Source organism: Elephantulus edwardii, unplaced genomic scaffold (genome assembly GCF_000299155.1).
Source record: "Elephantulus edwardii isolate Elephantulus edwardi_28Jun2011 unplaced genomic scaffold, EleEdw1.0 scaffold00006, whole genome shotgun sequence".
In the NCBI taxonomy this organism is placed as follows: domain Eukaryota; kingdom Metazoa; phylum Chordata; class Mammalia; order Macroscelidea; family Macroscelididae; genus Elephantulus; species Elephantulus edwardii.
Genome location: NW_006399756.1, coordinates 24,661,523 through 24,670,356, shown reverse-complemented (window position 1 = coordinate 24,670,356; position 8,834 = coordinate 24,661,523).

Sequence of the window (8,834 nt, the reverse complement as noted above, 5' to 3'; positions counted from 1 at the left end):
CTGAGCATTTGAGAAGCTGGACTCCATAACGATGAATGTGACATTAAGATTGGAAGAAGACACAACTTGCATTATGCAGATGACACAATCTTGCTTGAAGAATAAAGTGAAGAAGACTTGAAGTGCTTGCTGTAGAAAATAAAAAACTGCAGCCTTCAATATGTATTACACCATCAAGGAAACAAAAAATCTTCCCTACTGGCCTAATAGGCAATGCCATGATACATGGAGTAAAGATTGAAGTTGTCAATGATTTCATTTTACTTGGATCCACAATCAACACCCACAGTAATAGTAGACAAGAAATCAGAAGACGTGGTGCTTTGGGAAAACGTGCTGTCATGGAACTCTAAAGTTGCTGAAGAGCAAGGATATCAATTTAAAGACTAAGGTGTGCCTAACCCAAGTAGAGGTCTTTTTAATTACTTGTTATGCATCTGACAGTTGGACGATGGATAATGATAAGAGAAGGGCACTCAATGTCTTTGATTTGCAGTGTTGGAGAGCAATATTGAATATTCCACAGATTGTCAAAAACACTGACAAGTCTGTGTGGTGAGAGTGCAGCTAGTGACCTCCTTAGGGGCAAAGATGAAGCTCCATCTCATATACTTTTTATAAAAATTTCTTTTAATTATTAATTTCAATGAAAATTTATCCCCCCAGTACACTTCCCTCTTGGAAAAGTAAAAGAAAAATTCTTTCATTGTTTTACAATCACTCCCCCCAGGTCCACTCCAGTATGCAGTCTTCGCTCTGGACTCCTGTCATGACAAAAATACCTTAACACATATCCCTTTTAAACAGTTTTCTCCCTCATCTGTTTCAATTCAGTATACATTATTGAACCCATCTTTTTCAGTCTCCCCCCAAGCCCGATGTCAGTTCTGTTTTACAACAGGGACACCATGCAGTATTTGTCCTTTTGTGACTGAGATAATTCACTCATCCTAATGCCCTCCAGGGTCACCAATTTTGAATAATATTGCATGAGTTCCTTGTTTTTCAATGCAGTATAGCATTCTATTGTGTGAACATACCAGAGCTTCTCCATCCATTCGTTTGTTGATGGGATACTTTCAGGTATGTTGCCTGGAGAAGCATATCTCATGCTGGGAAAGGTGGAAGGTCAGAGAAACAGAGGAAGCCTTTCAACAAGATAGATTGACATAGATCATGTAGTAATGAATTTGTGAATGTTGGAGATCCTGAGGATGGTGCAGGACAGGCCTGGGTTCTGATTCGTTCTTCACAAGGTCCCTATGAGTTACAGTTGGCTCAAGGTCACATGACAACGACTTTGCAGAGTTTTTTGTTAATCAAACCCCACTCTCTGGGCTAGGTATTGTTAAAGAAACAAAAGAAATCTTTCTCTGTTCCCTTCAATGATCTGCAGATCATGATTATCTACATTAACCTATCTACATTAACCTTGACTCTAGGATTAGAGCCCAAGGTCAGGGGGTTAGTAATGGGAGAAACTGAAACTCAAACTTGGCTCCATCTAACGATAGAGTTTTCTCTCCTTTCTTGATAGTCAGAGTCTACTGAGAAGACTGTAGCTGGAATCTCCACTGATAATGTCAAATTGATTCCAGAAGACTGAGGCTCAACACTCATGTGGTCATGACATACACAGAAAAAGGAGATACATCTAAAAAATCATGCTTGGAAAAGGAGAGGGTCCACGAAGGAGGGGGTCGACGAAGGAGGTGAAGACACTCAATTAGAATGACAGGTGACCGCCACCATGAGCTTAGACAAAACAGGAATACAGAGGACACTGGATCAGTGTCCTTATTGATGGGATTGCTGTGAATTGGAATGGACTGATGACACCTAATAACAACAACAAGAAGTTAATGAGCTTTATATAAAGAACAGAGGTAATCTGTTGAGGAGGAGCCTGTTTTTATCCCAGTGATTCCTGACTATATTAAAAAAAAAACAAACAAAAACAAAATACAAAAATAGCCAAAACCTATTGCTGGGAAGTTAATTCAGGCTATCCTGTGTATGATAGAGCAGAAATGCTGCCTATTGGGTCTTGGATGTAACTTTTTTTCTTTTTTGAAGTAACTTTTATGGAAGCAGAAAATGAGGCTTTCTTCTGTGTGCTGCTAAGTGGATGCACTACTAATCTATCAGAACTCACCAGCGAACTGAGCTTCCAGGGCATATGATCTTGCCTGCATCAGAGTATTCTGTCAACTTTGTCTAAACTGTCAGTTACTCCCTTGGGCTGTTGCCCAGCCTTGTGATGCAGGGTGGGAATTGGTTTTGCATTGTGAGTTGAATGTTTGTGATGGGGATGGTTCCGCTTTGTGGAGTTAGTTGGAGGCTAGACACAGCTGTCTGGCTGGCTGCACTCTTGGTTTTACCTTGAGGCTGTAGATAAGCATGGAAGCAGATTACCTCATCTTGCTTCTCCTGGAAGCTGGTGTGTCTGAAGTGTTGACCTTCTGGTTAGTAGTCTAATGGTTAGACTGTAGTGCTATCAGGGTCCCTGTGCTATCTAAATGAAATCAAACTCACTGTGGTTGAGACAATTCCAATTCATCGAGACTCTTCATCAAGTACCCAAGGCTGTAAATTTTATTAGGAGGAGACGTCCCATTTTTCTTCCATGAGAAAACTAGTGGATTGTGATTGTTGTCTCAGCAGTGCTTAATTTACTGAACCTCCTTGTACAGAGTAAAGTGTTTTTTTGTTATCCAGGTTTGGTGGTGCTGGATCCGCAGAGCCGGACCCCAATGAGATCGGACACCAGCACCAATCACTCACGAGAGACCGTCCTTGATGCAAACAGCATGAGGTTTTATTCCATCCAGCGCGCTGAGGCACAACTCTTGACTTACGCAGAGGCAGAGGAGTTGAGCCCCGAGCTAAGGATACATACAGCTTATAAAGGCAATAACCCGCGCAAACATGGGCTAACACACAGGGAGGGTTGCTGATTGGTGTATTTGAATATACACTGAGGTAGGCAGTTCTGATTGGTAATAATTTGGTGTGCGGGGGTAAGCGAGGAAAACTATCTGATTGGTACATTTAAAAGCAAGTTGGCGTGCGCGCGCACGGCAAGAGGGGTCAGCGCAAGGGGTGGGGGAGTGGAGAGTAAAGTTCAGAAAAACAATTCCTGGCATTTCTCTTATCTGTACTCGCAGATGTGGGTGAGAGGTTTTATGGCCTTGTTTTTCTAAAAGAGGGCAAAAGTCCTGTGAGGTTTTATGGCTTCTACCTGAGAAGGGTTAAAAGTTAACTTCTTCATAATCTTTCAGTGTCATCAAACTCATCTTACTAGGCTTCAAAGTGGTAAATCTCTACGATACATTGGGGCTTGGAGCTGTTTTGTCCCTTTATTATTTAAACTCATGGGATTTTCAGATTATAGACTCCCCCTCACCTCCACTTATGTAGACATACAGATACTAGATACTAAAGTTAAAATTGAAATTCACCACCATCAGGGAGAGCTAGGCATGCTGTTTGGGGCACGCTTGTTGTCTGGGAGATGCTAAGACAGGAAGTAGAAAGAGGGTTTTGTGGGTCCTGTGATTTATTTATTTTGTTTCTGGTAATTGACTATTTCTCTCCCTGAGATGGAAGTGTAACTTAGTTGCTGACACTGAGCCTCCAGGCCGCCTATGAACCAAGAGCTAAGGCAGAGGGAGAGGGAGAGACAATGAAAGCACTGCTTTTCTCTTTGATTGCTCATCTGTTTCCATTGCCTCCTGAAACCGGCTAAAGAACTGATGAAGCAATTAGTTTCCCAGGCTTCCTGAGTCACCCTAGCCTCGAATTTTTCATGAAGCGATTCCTGCCAGGGGATCAAACGGTCTGGAACTTGTTTAATAGAACACTAACAATAATCACTATTTGATTTCCTTACTTTCTGGAAACCTCAAAGTGTAGACATATGGGTTTTACTTAGATCAGAGTTTTGTCAGCCCTAGGATTTTGTTACTGCATAGCATCGTGGAAAGGAGATTTTTGCTTTTCATATACCCTGGAGATGGTAAAACTGGGACAGACTCAGTTGTATTTTGCTCTTTTTTGAGCATGTTCTGCTAGGTTCTTTTGTAAATGGAGTAATTGAGATCTGGGAGACAGGCCTTGAACCTTCTATAGGGATGAATCAGTAAGAGAGGAGGCCAATGGAGCTAATTAATTCCTATCAAGATATGCCTCATATCTTACTTCATATCTGGTATCATACTAAGAGGAATAAAATAAAATATATATCACCCTCCCGTATATTAATATATCATAGGGAGCTGTGGTAGCCTAGTGGTAAGAAGCTTCACTGCAATCCCAAAAGCTCCCTGTTTGAATTCACCAATTCCTGGAGGGAGGATGAGCAATGTCCCCGTTTGCAATTTGTTGTTGTTGTGGACTGAAGAGTCAAAACCGACCCATAGCTGACCCTCCAGTGAGTTTTCAGAGGCAGTTAATTGCACGGGAGGCAATTAATCATTTTTAATCTCTTAGAGTCTTAGTGGACCCTAACTGGTAGAGAGGTGCTAACTTTGGTTCAGTGGCACAGCTCCATACAGGAGATATCACAACATCAAGCTATCTCGTAGAAAGATTTGTATGGTCAAATACCCAAGTTTGTGGTTGGGAGCCGAGCGTTTTAACAAGTTATCTAGAGGCAATTATTCTGGCATCCTTTTTGCTCATGGGTTCAAGTTGCAATGAACGATTCACAGTGTTTAAGTCTCAAATTCTTGTTCCAAGTCTATCTCAGAAGTACTATCATGCATATGTTGTATTAGGTGCCCTCAAGTCAACCACCACTTACAGCCACCCTGTGAGCAACCGATCTGAACCTTGCCCTGGCCTACGTCATCCTCATGACCTCTGTCATGTTCAAGTCCATTATAGGAGTCACCTTGCCAGTCCATCTTATTGAGGGTCTTCCTCTCTTTTGACAACCATATACATTTTTCAGTATGTTGTCTCTATCCAAGGACTAACTCCTCCTGAAACTATACCTAAAGCAAGTGAGATGAAGTTTCAGCATCTTTGCCTCTAAGGAGAGCCCTGTTTTTATGGCCTCCAAAGATAGACTTGTTTGTTCTTTTGGAAGTCCCTGGGATAGTCAATACTCTTCTCTAAGGTCACAATTCAAGAGCATCGATTCTTCTTTGCTCTTCCTTATTCATTATCCATCTGAATGCACAGAAAGCAATTGGAACACTTCTTGCTTACAATTGGAAATAGCACGTCTTGGATCAGGAGTTGGTATTTTCATGCCTATCCTGCTATTGCTGAGTATCATTACACAGGAATTGACTCATAGCTGACCCTCCAGGGGATTTTTTAATTTTTATTTTACTACTAGTTTATTTACAAAATTCAAATACAAATTTGAACAAATTCTTTCAAATTCCCTCACCACCCCCAACTTATCAAATTGTTCAACCCAATAATTAATCTCTCCCTCCCCCAGCACATCCACATCCCTTTGCTTCCAGCCTCTCCCACCCCTCCTGGATCCTTATACTCATTCTACAATAACAGATTTCTACAATATTTATTCTTATGTGACTGCATTAGTTCACCTAGCATAATGCTCTCCAGTACCTCCCCTGTTAAGTAATAATTTACAGAGTTATTACTCCTGCATGCTGCATAGTATTCCATTGTGTGACTGTACCATAATTTCTCAATTCATTTGTTTTTGGTTGAATATCTGGGCTGTTTCCATGTTCTTGTGATGGTGAATAATGCTGCTATGAACATTAGTATACAAATCTCAGTTTGTGCCTCAGTTCTCATATTCTCAGAATATATTCCAAGTAGTGGAATAGCTGGGTCATATGGAATTTCTATGTTGAACTTTCAAACAGGAAAATTGCCCATCTTTGTTCTACAGAGCGACTGGTAGATTCAAACCACAAACCTTTGCCTTGGCAGCACAATTCCTTACCACTAAGCCATTGGATCTCATGCACATAGAAAACAAAAAACTTAGGATAAGCCATAAGAATTTGACAAACTTAAACTTTTTAAAATTTTAAGTTATTTTTATGCAAAGCAAATTGATTTTTAGTCCAACAATTCATATATATTATGTTTTGTAACATTAATCATAATGCCCACACTTTCCCGGCTTTCTCCCTGTAATTCTTAGTTCTTTCCTTTAAATAAAATTTTATGTTAATTGTCATTTTAACAACCACTTACAGAGAAGTTAGATTTTCATTCATACATTGTTGTACATTTTACCTCCTCTCCCTCTCATTCCCTCCCCCAGTTCACTTTTTTTTCATTCATTGTTGCACAATTACCTACCCCTCCCACCCACCCCCAAGTCCTCTCTGCAATGATATCTCTTGTTCTGGGCTGCTGTTATACATATAATGCCCAATCATATAATTCATGTTAGACAGCTCTTTCTTCATCTGTTCCAATGCAATGGTCATTATCTATCCACTCTAATCCTACTTTCCTCCCAACCCCCCCCCCATGTGAGACCTGCTTTATAACTGGTGTAATTCTTATATCCATTAAGCCGGCTCCTTTACCTGTTCCTGCCTTCTGGGGTTTATATTTGTGCAGATGCTGCTATTATTGTTGGTTTTGTTTTTCTCAGTCACTTTATAGGCTTGTCTATTGTTTAAATGAGAGTTGAGCTACTGGGCTGTTGGGTGAGTGTGTGTGTGTGTGTGTGTGTGTGTGTGTGTGTGTGTAATAGTGAGTGTGATTAAACATAACAGAACCCAATCCATTTTTAGAGAATTTTTGTTGCAAATGGAAATTCTTGAAAAATTCAAGTGGCTGAGTACTTTACAGCTTCCAGGTGTTGTGCACCTGAGGGGTCCCTGAGGAGCTCTGGTGGTAGGGTCTCAAGTGTGGTGCTGCTCGCCACAAAGCCATGTCTGAGTTCCCCCTGTGGCTCCTCAGAAGAAAGATGGGCACTTTCCTCCTGTTAAAATATTCAGCTTCAGAAGCCCAGTGGAGGATCATGATAAATCAGAATTGATCCCAGGACAGTGAGTTTGGGGTGACCCTGAACAGTACACATGGTTAATCACTCAGTTACCAACCAAAGGCTGGCAATTTGAATCTGCTTACAGGCCCCTCTGAAAAAGGGCCTGGTGAGGGTGGCTAGATAATGAACACTGCCCTGGAATAGGTGAAGGAAAGACGGTCTGAAAAGAACACATGAGTAGGTGTTCTCCATATGGAAATTAATTGTCTGGAACAGGAAGTGCACTATAAGGAGAACTGGGGGTGGGAGGGACAGGGAAGGGAAGGAGGAAAATGTAAATCAGTGAATGAGTGAAAATCCAACCTTCCTATAAACTCTTCTTAAAAATAGGATCTTTAAAAAGCAATGGAGAACTTGGAACAGGGCCACTATGGCCTTCTACAGACTTCTGTTTATTGATAATTGAACAGTTAAACGGTTGATGACTGGTCTTCAGTGAAGACTGAGGCTCAACAACAGGAATTCAAGGATTCCCAAGGAGGAATGGGTGAGTGCCACAGCTCCCAGCCCCCTCCCGCAGAGCCCACACCACGCTGCCGCACAGCAGCCGCAGTTCCATGAAGCTCCCACAGCCGGAACCTATGGAATCCCTCGCCCAAGATGGAGAGTGGGCACCAGGCCTCCCCAGGACTGGTGCAGTGGAGCCGCCACACTGCAGCAAAGTGGACTTGTTCTGGAGAGAATTCTTGGAGCCAAGGTGGCAGCGGCAGGGGAAGCGGGTAGCCAGTGGCCTCCCACGCGCGAGATGAAGCACGCCTGCCAGCCGCCCATGGGGGAGATGATGCACAGGAGATGGCTTGCTCCCGCTGGCCACCCCTATGGAAGATGGCATGTGCCCGGCGGCCTGCATGGGGGGATGGTGCGCACCCACTGGCTGTCCATGCACAAGATGATGTGTACCTGCTGAGAGATGATGGTTGCCCGCCCAGAGATCACACGTGCACGCTGGCCACCTGCATGGGAGATAACGCACAGGAGATGGTGAGCGCCTGCCAGTCACCTGTGCTGGGGGATGGTGCACTCCTGCTGGCTGCCCGCATGGGAGATGGGATGCCACCCCGCCCGTGGGGGAGACGTGCAACCCGCCCTCTGCAGGTTTGGGTTTCCTTGGAAAGCCAGAGAAGATGATCACCTATACAATGGATTGTTGAAAGTCACCGTGAGTTTCTACTTGATGACACCAGTGGCAGCATGTCCAAGAGGACCGATATTCTAAATGCACCACATATTTTGATCTGTTGAATGCCTCTACCAAAAGCTGTTTAGACTTGGGGTGGGGGAAGCCTGTTCACACTTCTCAGGTTCCCTTTGCCATTTATAAAAGGGGAGGGCAGTGACATCTACTTCAAATTATAGTATGACCACTATGGGGGAGGGGGTAAAAGTGGCAGTGCTAGAATTGGAGATGCTGTCCCTGGCCACAAAGTCCTTGGTCAGGTGAGGGGACCAGATTGGGGTGGGGGCAAATACAGGGAGAGTGTACCAGCCGGCCCATGGGGGGTGTTGCCCTGCTTGGGACAGGCTGTCTTTGGCCCTCGGCTCAGGGTGAATGGTCATGGCCCTCAGCGTGAGCTCCTCAGTCCCCAGATTGTGCCATCTGACCCCTGGGTAGGAAAAAAATGCCTAGGGTATACAGATAATTTTATCTAGGCTACTTTCTGCCACCCTTTCCCCCAGTAAACCTGAAAGCAACACCCCTAAAACCCCTCTACTTGTAACTCACAAGTTTGTTCTCTCTAGGTTTGCTCCCTTTCCTATAGGTAACTTTACCACTGAGTTTTCCTTCAGACCTGACCCCGAACCCAGTTCCAGTGACAAAAAGGAAATTCAACTG